The 11,813-nt window shown below is 40.4% G+C and overlaps 1 long non-coding RNA gene across 1 annotated transcript; it reads left to right on the plus strand.

Annotated features, from left to right (window-relative positions):
* Nucleotides 1-3,061: 3,061 nt before the first annotated feature.
* On the plus strand, nt 3,062-5,443 carry LOC109611498. Its single transcript, XR_003407574.1, has 4 exons — nt 3,062-3,264; nt 4,314-4,573; nt 4,645-5,307; nt 5,385-5,443. It is a non-coding gene; the product is annotated as an uncharacterized LOC109611498 (long non-coding RNA).
* The last annotated feature ends 6,370 nt before the right edge of the window (nt 5,444-11,813 follow it).

Here is an 11,813-nt window from a genome sequence, read left to right on the forward strand (position 1 = left end):
TGATATTTCGATTATTCAATCCTATACTTCTGTAGCTTAAAAAGTCAATATATCTTGAACAAAGCGCTTGCGAGCATACTTCCAGAGGAAAATGTTTTGTTTTGAAGTCCTCATTATAGTTTTAAGTTTACGAAATCATATTTTAAGTTCGACCATTTATCGCGGGAGGATCCTATTGTAGTAATATAGTAATTATATGTGTATAGTAAATATATATAATTCAGAATAACACAATGTATTTAAAACACTTTGTTTATACATTCTTGAATATAACATGCCCGCTTGAATGGAAATAGATTCTGGCTTGCGGGAATAGCTAGGTACCATGCACTTTGTACCTCGGCTAAACAGTTCAAATAGTTCCATCTCCTTATCAAATCATCATCCACTGACCATCCTATTATCACGTGTGGCATTTTATGGCATTTTACTTCTGGATGAGTTTTGTCGGTACAAATACATGTCACTATCATTCCAACTGCGAATTTCATTTCAGCCTTCCTCTTCTTTGGTTTGGGTGTGTATTATATACATTCTTCTCTTAAGTCACACTAGAATGTACAAAATAATTACCGATAATAAATACTTATCTTATAATTTTTATTATAAGAATATTATAATTAATTACTTATAAAAACTTAATTACTTTCACATACGACACATCCGCAAAAAAGATAATCTCTTCAAAGGAGGCAAATTGGAATACAAGTACTCTTGTACTGTCTTCATGACTAAATAACAACCATTTTTAATGAGATAAGGTACTAAGGAAATTCTATTAGACGTAAGTCTATCGTCCCAAACGTCCGCCAGCTGGGTAAATATGATGCAGAATCACGACTAGGATCTATATCTTTGTACATTACTTTTAAACAGTTGTCTTTTGCCTCTCCCATTATCTTGCACAAGAAGATCTTTCTCGGAATGTCGTCGTGATGTAAAGTAACATATAATTATACGCAGAATATTATACTTATAGTTTCTTGTTTTATGCATATGTGTAATCTTTATGTATCACACACACAATAGGTATGCGCGGACATACCGTATATTGATAATCTATAACCCTTATTGCCTTTCGTGATACATCGATTTGTCTTCTTGCATAGCACGTAACACTAAATTCATTCTGCACATATGTGGAAACACGAAATTTACTTATTGTGGAAATGTTTTTATCTGCAGATATATTATTTGACAAATATGTGACAATTACACTTATCTCAAGACATATTGATACTCCTACCCAAGGAACACACTGAAGTCAAGAAAGAGTCAAAATGACTTTATTTTGATTCGAAATAGCCATGATTTTCCATGTGACGAAAATTTGATTTATCATGATATCATCACATACGCTGCTCAGTGATGAAAAAATGATCGATTTTACGCTGGCCCTGTAAATTTATAGTAATGTGAAAATGATTTGAAAATGATAAAAAATTCTCAAAATTATATATTCCCGTCAAACACAAAATATAACTATTATATATAACACAGAAGTAACACGTAATATAACAACTGTTATATGTTATTAATGTTGAGGTTGCATAATTTACTTTGTAACTGCAATATAACTGCGTTATAAAACTGTTATATTGCTCTGTTATACATTGGTTATAATAATATAACAGTAATATAACTGAAATATGCGATATTATATAACTGTAAATTTTGCATATTATGTCTATGTTATATATCATTTTTAACATTCAGATGTCGAGTTGTCCGGTAGATGGCTTCGTTTCTCGCATGCAAAATATAATACAAAATATATATAGGAACGGTGATCACGGCAGGGCATAACTTGTATCGTAAGTCCATTTCTACGATAAAGTGTGGTACATTTTTGAACGAATAATAAATAAGAGGAAAGTACGAAATTGTACATAACGTTTAGGAAAATAAATTAAACATGCACCTGTAGTTGTAGAGAGAGGAAGAAAGAATAAATAATATATATTCCATTTATATAACATTTAAATAACATTTTAGGGTAATTATGTACTTTAACGGACCAACCTCCGATGACCTTGACCTTGACATATGTTGTCAAGGTCACCCTCCTGAGTGACCTTGAAGAGGTTTTAGCCGTCGCTCGTTGTTTGTTAAAAAGTTATTAACAAAAATGTTTACTGAATAAAGCATAAGTCTACGATACCATATACGTTTACGAAAGAGTATATTTGATGGAATTTCAGCTTAAATCAGAAATAGGTTTGGGTTAGGTTATATTTTCCGAAACTGGAGCCTCGGACACATACGCTCGTTTTCAGCCCGCTTCGCGGGAGGGCAGGGGGAAGGGGCATTGCCCCTCCCCCCGCCGGAATCCGTGGCGTGTACCAGGTGATCAAAATCTGCACGGTGAAATCTGTTACACTGGCCCAGCGTTAGGTTAGATTAGGTTAAGTTAAAGCAGAGAATACTTTGTATTTAACTGTTTGTGCTTTTGATTAAAGTGAAGAATACTTTGTACTTATATTAAAAGAAACTATTCTATATATTAACAATTCACTGCTTTAAATGACTTTCCTTTCTTCGTTCATATACATATTCGTCGTTTATATTTTTCAATATTCAATATTCTTTCAAAATAACTACTATATTTTCGAAATTTCTTTGGTTAATAACTTTTTCATAAACAACGATCGACGACTAAAACCTAGTGCGGGTTATTCGGGAAGGTAACCTTTGTAATATATGTCAGTATCATGCTTCACGTGGACAGCTAAAAATTCGTGCGAAATCATTAAACTTTCTTTGTTTATAACTTTTTAACAAACAATGAACGACGGCTAAAACTTCTTCAAGGTCACTCAGGAGGGTGACCTTGACAACATATGTCAAGGTCAAGGTCAAGGTCATCGGGGCTGGGTCCGTTAAAGTACATAATTACCAACACTTTATATAGAAAGCGCAATACACTGAAGAGGTGCCGTTGACTCATTTGAATTTACCGGGTGTTCATATACATTCGCTACAGCAGCCAATCATCTCTTGCTGGTTTGCTACTTCCGGAAGAGTAGCCATCGTGTCATTTCTTGCCGCGCATTTGTAATGGCCCTTGTGTGCAATGCGCAATGTGCAACGGCAACGGTATTATTTCCCGCTATTCAACGAATGTTTGTGAAATTGCGAACCTTGTATTATAAGTCTTGTGAAAGCAGTGCTATTAATTGCAGTAATATATAATAATAGTAAAAGAATCTTCCACAGTAATTGAAATAATATTCTTTCGTTAAGATGGACGATACTGCAAAACAAGTAAGTATATTATATAGCCGTGCATTACGATATTTTACTTATGTTGTGTTTAACTTTTGTTTATATTCTGTATTTAACTTTGAAGAAAGCTCAAGTTAACATTAAGGAAAAAATTTATCCATGCATTTCATGACTTACAGACAGCAAACAGGTTATGTTAGGTTAGATTAGCATTCTTCTTATATATTGTAAAACATAAAAAACTCGTATAGGGCCGCGAAGCACAGACAATTGCATAATGTAAATAATCATCACTCATAGAATCCTTCAGTTGCTATCTTCAGGATTGTCACCCTGAAGATAGAAATGAAGGATTCTAATTAGTTGATTCTCTTATGCATTATGCAAAAGTCTGTGCTCCGGCTCTTAGACCGCTTTAGTTCCTATATTACTACAATAGGATGTCTTTTTGATGTTTTCTTGACGTCAAAATGATGTCATTTTGACTGCGTTGTGTTCCTTGGGTAATAAAAAGTTTTATGTAAAACTAAATAAAATATTCATATACACAATGAATCCTAGTATTCTTTGCTATATATAGATATATACTTATGATGAAAAAAATATATTAGTGAATCTTATGTTTAAAAGAAAGAAAAGAAAACTGCAGGAACTTTCAGGAAATGAAATTTCTTTACGTATAACCTTATTGAGGTACCTTTTCCAATTCATCTACGAACTTAAATACATCTTTGTTTCCTGTCATATAAAGAGTCCGTAAGATAGACAAGCATTCGTCTACCAGGTATAGAAACCTTCGCATCCACCTTCTATCTGTTTCAACCATTTCTTGGTTGGAATCGTTACAATTTCTATTATAATAATTAAGATAATTATCCCGCTTCAAATACATTGTTTTCTTATAATGGGAACTCAAACTTATCATCAGCTAAAACGAACATTGCATTCATAAATTAAACTAAGATTACAAAAATTTGGAAAATAAAGAATTGTTTTGAAATTAGAAGCGAATTACTCTTTAATGTGTCAGTACTTTAACATATCTATGCTAACTTGCTTGTGACCAATTATCTTATCGTTAATTTTAGGAATTGTTATTTAGTAGAATTAATATACATGACATATACATGAAAAATTACCGTTAACAAATTTATTCTGGGATATCTGTCAAAACTTATGAGACATTCTAAAGCAGAATTATAAATTGTGGACAAGTTATTTTTATTCAAAATGGCTCCACCGTCATCGAGACAGATATAAAGACACTGTTCGTCATTCGAGTTTGTTACATTACTGCAATAAAATAATAAAAAAGTATATACACGACAAAAATGGAAATGTAGAAAAGGTATGAGTAATCGAAATTATAATTAGGTTAACCATTTTGGGTTCCATCTTAATAACCATTCATTTCGATAGGTAACAGCCAGGCCCGGAACAACACGATCAGATACAAGATCACAATATATGCCAAGTCTTCTTGCAACGCTCTGAAATATGACTATCAGCGGTACAATGCGGTCTTTATACTCCTGTCATAATTTAAGAAACAAAAATATTAACATTTATAAGAAATAATAAATATGAAGCTATAGATATAGCATAAGCTGATCATAATGTATTATATTATAAACTATAACTTACGAACTTAATCATAAATAGGTATTGTCGAAAGAGATCTGATTTCAAAGAATGTACAACTGCGTCAAAGTTTGGTTTATGCAAGAGTATATTGAAAAGAATATCTATAATCTGTCTTCCCTCGCTGTTGTTCCATTGATTTTCATAGATATTATTGTATTTCCACCTCGAGAACTGTTCGCGAGATGCCGAGAATATTGGATGCTTGGGATTCTCAACTTTAAGGCGCTTTATAACCTGTTGTGCGATATTATCCAGATCCATATCTATATGCGAGCAAGAGACATTTTTCTCCGGATGAATCCATTGTATGATAAAAGTTATCACCTCTTCCAATAGCTGGTGTTTGGGAGGGCGATTTATAAATTCCTGCCATACGGTTTCTAGATGATGATGCCTTAAATATGGTAGAAGGATTCTTCCGTAATAAATATTTGTCAGGTCATCCTTATATCCACTAAAAATTAATACTTTGTATACTAACTATATTATTAATGTTTCATCTCTTTACTACATAGGATCCCATACAGCACAGATGCTTGCACCAACATTGCAGCAACGTTGCAACGTTGCAAATTGCAATGCAACAGTACAAAGACATTGCAGAAATATATATCCGCAAAATACCAGCACACTTGTAGCAACATGACATTAATATTTCGGAAACATTGCACAATCAAAATTTGTAATTAATTAATATTAATAATTCATTTTATTAAAACATTGGAGTCCTCCTATCCTAACGAGATTCGTTCAAATCTATTCGACCAATGATGTGTGATGACCAGAATCTGAGCTCGGTAATATGCACATGCGGTGTTTGTCTCTTTCGACTATCTAAAGAACATGGTGGTTGTACGACGCGAGCATCATTCTAAAAGAAAGTAGTTACGTAAAAGAAAACGGTAAGTACTTTTTTTATAATATTATGTCTAATTATAGCACTTGTGTGCTGTTAAAATCTTGTATCTATTAATTATATAATAGATAATTATATAATAGATTAATTATATAATAGAGAATCACTCTATTTGCCTATCTCACGGTTTATATCACTATAACCTCAAAATTATGGAAATTCATTAGAAAACTGCATATTAATAGTTGTAATATTTTTAATAACTTTTTCTGTTATAGAAGCTGTTCGTGAAGTACACAATCATGCCACTGATGCAGAAATCGCTGAATGCATTTCCAAGTGGCTTGCTCAAGCTCCGGTTAGGATTGAGAGATCAAAGTATGTGATTTTACATATAATTCTATACATACTTGCAGTATGTATATTTTTATGTAATTTTATTCTAATATATGAATTTAAATTCCTATTTTACTTTTACAGGCAACATACAAACAAAAACGAAGAAGATTCAATTATTTAATTAAAGGAAAAATATTTTAACATAATTAAAGGAAAAATAATATCTCAAGAAGAGGATTTTTAGGTTTTTTATAAAGAACAGTTACTTTTTTATACCAAAAATAGAGAAAATGTTTATTTCATTTTTTATTACAATTGTTATATTACATATAACTGTATGATTGAATGAACTTACCAAGTGAAGTTCGGTCCTAATTATGCCCTGGGTCTCGTCCGGATGGAATACCTATGTAGTCGTGCTCCCGCACGCACCTCGACAACAGTGTTAAAAAATCGCCAAAAGCAAAAGACGATAACTCGCGCGTTGCGCCGCGCCGCCCGCGCGCCTCACATCCTCATGAGTTCAAAGAAACCCAGGCAAATCGCTGTACCTAGGGAGGAAGAAGTAGAAAAAGGGTGGGAGGTCCATCCGGACGAGACCCAGGGCATAATTAGGATCGAACTTCACTTGGTAAGTTCGTTCAATCATACAATTATGCTCCAGGGTCTCGTCCGGATGGAATAACTATGTAGCTGTTTAAAGCTGTTTAAAATCAGCGATTTGCCGCAAACCAGGACTCCTAGGACAGGAAATCCACGTGAAAATGACATATGACAAATCTAAAACCAGATACGATATATAAGAAGCCCTCATAAAAGGAAGATGCGTATGCACCGAGTCCACAGGCTATACGGTACAATGAACACCTGTATAATCCCACAGAATATAAATATAAAGAAAAAGACTGCGCCACTATGGTCCGCCGTGTGGAGCGGCGAAGAGTCGGGGCTCGCCAATCCGATATGTCTCTCCATGACGAATCAGGATTCCATTGGCTGTAGCCTCAGACATCACAGACTGACTAGACGTAAGCGCAGAGAATACAACGGCGCGTACTCCACCTTCCACGAGGTCGGGAGTAAACCAGAGACTTACGAACTGTAAAGCAGTCGTTGCAAACGATAAATGTCACGAAAAAGAGGCGGAAAACCTCGCCACACGGATGTAATGGGTGAGGATAAAGCAAAAGGGCCAAAGAAGAGCTAAGAAGTCGTCTGCATGCAATGTTCCCTAAAGCGGAACAATGGAAGGAATCCCATGCTTCGCAACACGAAAGAAACAGAGGGAAAGTAGAGGGCAGCCCGACGCTGATAGAGGAACTGAATTCGAGCTGGAAAGTGAAAAAAGGAAATATTCAGGCCTCATTAGAGAAAAGTTTGAGTCCGATGACTCGTTCCGAGGGCGAGGAGAGTTAAACTCGCCGCGAGAGTAATCCAGGCGACGAGCATAAGGGTAAAAAAGCGGAGAGCCGGGATATCACGAAGATCGGAATCCATCCGAAAATGTACGCAGGCACTGCGATTCGAATATTGCAGTACCTTCTAGACGGAAAATCTAGGTACTGAAGGGAAGCAACGGGAAATAGAGACGCGTCCGCTGATGCTGACGAAAAAACCATCAAGAAAGCTGACGGAATGCTATTCGATAGTTAACTGATCAGGGGACCCGAGTGACTCGGGAGGGTGGCTTCCTGATATTCTGCCAGCCTTCCGGGAAGGGAGCCTCCGCGCCAGATGATGATCCTCAAAAGGAAGAAAAGGAAGGCGCAAAAACTACGAGGCTAAAAAAATACGAGATGATGGAACAAAGGCAGTTCGGTCTGTAAGGGCTATCGAAGTATTACCCGTCTCCGCAACTGCCTCGATATAAGACTTTTCCTTCTCCTGAGATGGGAAACGCACTCCATGCAATCGCATCAGGAAGCACTCCAGATACCTAAGTGTTGTACTTGGTACTGAAAAAAGATGCTAGTAAAATGAAAAAAGGCCAACATCCAGGCCGCTATACAAACGTTACCACCCAAAAAACCTTCAGGAACAGGAGCAGCGAATCGAGAATCAAAAATAAAATTGTCTCTAAGACATGAGGCGTGTAAATACAAGAAGAGATATCCCGATCCTCATACTGGCGCTCAACCTGTTCCAGAACAACCGACAGGTGGGAGGCAAGGGTAGAAAAGAGCTGCAAATATGCGAAAGAACCGATGCAGTAATAGAAAGCAGTCCAACCGACTGCGAAACGAAGCATGGTGAGAAGAGGCATTAAAGTCCCCCTTGAATCAGGAAAAGAACAATGCCGAATAGCGGTCACTAGTCGAGTGTACCTGAATCCGCACAAGAAGCGCCCAAACGTTCAAAGCAAAACTGCTGAGGAGGCTCCGTTAGTTTAATCGAAAACCAAGAGACACTCACACTCATGCCTTATAGAATGATATAAGAAGGTACACATAAAGGCACCACGACCGAGCGGCTTTAATGCATGCCCAGGACAACATTAGTGATATCTCAATGACTAATATGTCCAAATTTATTCCACGGAAAAAATTCTACCTGGAACCCAGGCTCGATGGTGTTTCCATCAGCACATCATTTGCCATCGGAGACAACCAACAGCGCATTTCTGTCGTCTCTGAGAGAGATGCAATGCGTACGTTAGGGATTAAATGAACTGCAAGGAAACCACGATGAGGGCCCCATGACCCGGGAGTCGGAGACCAATGCACCTCCTCGAGGCACATCATCAGTATCTCCAAAATCAGGTGGTATCCTGGAATGCAGACAGCGATGATATCCGCACCGAAACTCTGTAATGATCTCGCAAGTCAGACAGTCCGATGGCGATAATTCACTGCGCGATCAAAAACATTGAACAAATGTGACAAAATCCGGGCGAAGAAGGCGTCGTCAACGCCGAAAGAAATCATCCGCGATCCTGGGAGCATGAACAGATCGCGCATCCTCTAATTAGAGAAGAGGCGGCTCGATATGCGTGTGTACTTTGCGCAAAGTAGAGTAAATCGACCGTCACTCGATGATAGGTAGAAGCACAAATGGCTGCAAGGTACGTGAAGAAAAAAGTGCCGCAGGAACAAAGGCTCGCCTAAGACGACGAGGTTTCCGAGAGGCCGAAATAAAACGGCAATGCGGACGCAACGAGGAAGGCTCTCGCGGATCGCAAGGAAATGAAAGGCAGCAGAGGCAGCAGAGATCCCGTAAGGCGTCCAACACCATAGAGGAGCAATGGCATTATTCAGCCAATGCGGATATTTACCCAAGCGATCGGCAAATCCTCAAGGCCGGGATCGCGACTAAAGGATGGTGACAGCTCAAGTGAGCGGGATCTCCTGGCCGAGGAAGAACAGACGAACCGGGCCCTCGAGTCTCCAACTAATGAAATGACGGAAAAACCACGAAGCTGGTTCCGCTGCTTCGGTGTCTGGCGAACCGGGTGAACCTCGCTTTCCAGTCGCCGGTGACGGCTACTGCTGTGGGCGTTGCGGCGACAGCAGAACAGAAGAGCCTACAGCCAGGCTCAAAGAACTACCGTCAGCAATTCCGATGCCGGTCAAACATGGGCTCCTGGACCCATCAGGACCAAAGATGACAAGATCCGTCCTGGTTGTGCGTTGTCCAGACACGCGCACGCTCCCGCGTGCGTGCGAGAAGCTAGTGCGACTTGCCAACGCACGTTCGTGTGCTTCACCTCCGCCGCAGGCCGCGGGGTACACCCCTTAAAAAACCCGCGAGACTAGAGGCAGGAAGACGGAAGCGTGTCGTACGGAAAACCGCCGTTCGTGGTTGCCGGTCGGCGACACAGCTAAGGGACGTAAACTGACAAAATGCAGACGTGTCAGGACCGATCGTACGTCGTCGTCAAGAAGGTGCCCGTTCTGCATGAGTTACAACAGCCCTGAATGGATGCGCCATATCGAATGTGCGCGGCTGAGTTGATGAGTGGAGATGCTCGAAGGCGTTGCGGAGATGCAGCAGGGACCCATGAGTGCTCGAGCAAGAAAAAGAGCCCGATCGAACAGCGAGATTCGATCCAGCAATCTCGCGCTTGCGAAGCCGGCGCGCTGTCTGCTACGCCACGCATTCGGCTTGATCGGTACGCTTCAAGCCTATTGGCTGAAAAAGATGGCACAGAGAAAATTGACCCATGACTGATAAGGCCAGTGCTGCAAGAAGGGTCGGTGCCGCCAGATCCGCTGATACCACAGAAGAAGACAGAAATCGAGCACAAGTGTCCACGCTTAGAACACATGGCGACTGACGACTGTCTGTCTAGAAAGGATCCAGCACGGAGGGTTCCAACTGTGTGTTCTTGAACGCGCCTGATCGCTCATATAGACAAGCGACGCGCGCGGAGTCGGCATGTTCTCTTCCGGTGTAACGCATTCCGAGAGAGAGTGTGTGTCGTTCGAACGCCGGTGCAATGATGCCGAACAGCGAAACGAGAAAATGCAGCGGGTGTTGGACTCTCCCAAAAATCGCCCGAAAGCGCCCCGTGGGTGTGAAGCAGAAAAGCGAACGGATCCTGTGAATCCGAAAAACTCGCTGGCCAGGAGAGCAGCACGCCGTAGAGAAACGAAGGCCTTATCCTCACTGATCCTGATCGGTGATGACACAACCCAAAAAAGGGGGGGGGAGAGCAGAAGAAACCGTCGGTTATGTCCTCTTCGCCAGATATTGCAAGAATAACTGGGTCAACAAGAGACATACCTGGTACAACGCCCCGATCGCTTGAGCGACCGTCGGTTCTTCGATGCTGTGCTTAAGGCTAGTGGCAAAGCCACAGAACTCGCTGCTGGAACCTCATCCACGTGCGTAATCTCCTCCCTCGATGTCCCTCGGCGTCCCTCGGTGTCCGAATCTCCCGATGCCGCGAGCGCGCGTAGAGGTTATGTCCGCCGATCTGAAAAATAGCGTGACACCTCTCCTTTTCGCGCGGTCAGCAACGCTAACGCGTGCCACACAAGACCGCTGATGCCAAATAAGGAATTAGCTCACCTGAGATATCAAAGACAGCATCGCCGCCGACGAAAGCGAACGCAACGAGCTATCTGCCGCGAATTGACGTGCGAGCGATCTCGCTATCTATCCGCATGGGAGGAAAAACGACGATGTCGAAGCCTCCATTCTCTCGAACGTCTGCCTGCACGTTCTGCCCTGATGCCATTTACACATAAAACATAATGCACAGTGTACCGCTAAACGACAAGGAGGAAGGAACTTCGAACAATTTTTGCATTAACTAATTAGAGTGGATTAGGCCTACCGGGGAAGCATTAGAAAAAAAAGCGCACCAAGCTATCTACCGCAAGGTGGTGTGGAAATGATAGCGCATCATTTTCCTACCACCAGAGAGACAAGTATTTTCCTGCGGAGTATCATATGTCATCGGCCGCCGCTCGCCGCTCGCCGCCCACCCCTATAGAGGCCGGCCTACTGGCTTATTACCGCTTGCCGCGCGCTCATTCGCCCAGACATTTTAATTAATAACTCAAGAAATATTGCGAAGTTTGGAAAATGTTATAGGACTTTTCTTCTCAGCTTCATCCAATCTATCTTCACCTTTCCGGTCGGTACTTCCCTACCGGACACCCTGTATACTATACTATACTAAAAGAAAAGCATAGCATAGGCCACTCGCCACCTCATTAATTCTTGATTATTTTCTGCTTCGGCAGGGAGCGAGTTTTTAATACCGAATGTGACAATTTTATTTGCAATAAAATTATTAAAAATC

The sequence above is a fragment of the Ooceraea biroi genome, chromosome 2 (genome assembly GCF_003672135.1).
Source record: "Ooceraea biroi isolate clonal line C1 chromosome 2, Obir_v5.4, whole genome shotgun sequence".
Taxonomy (NCBI): Eukaryota; Metazoa; Arthropoda; class Insecta; order Hymenoptera; family Formicidae; genus Ooceraea; species Ooceraea biroi.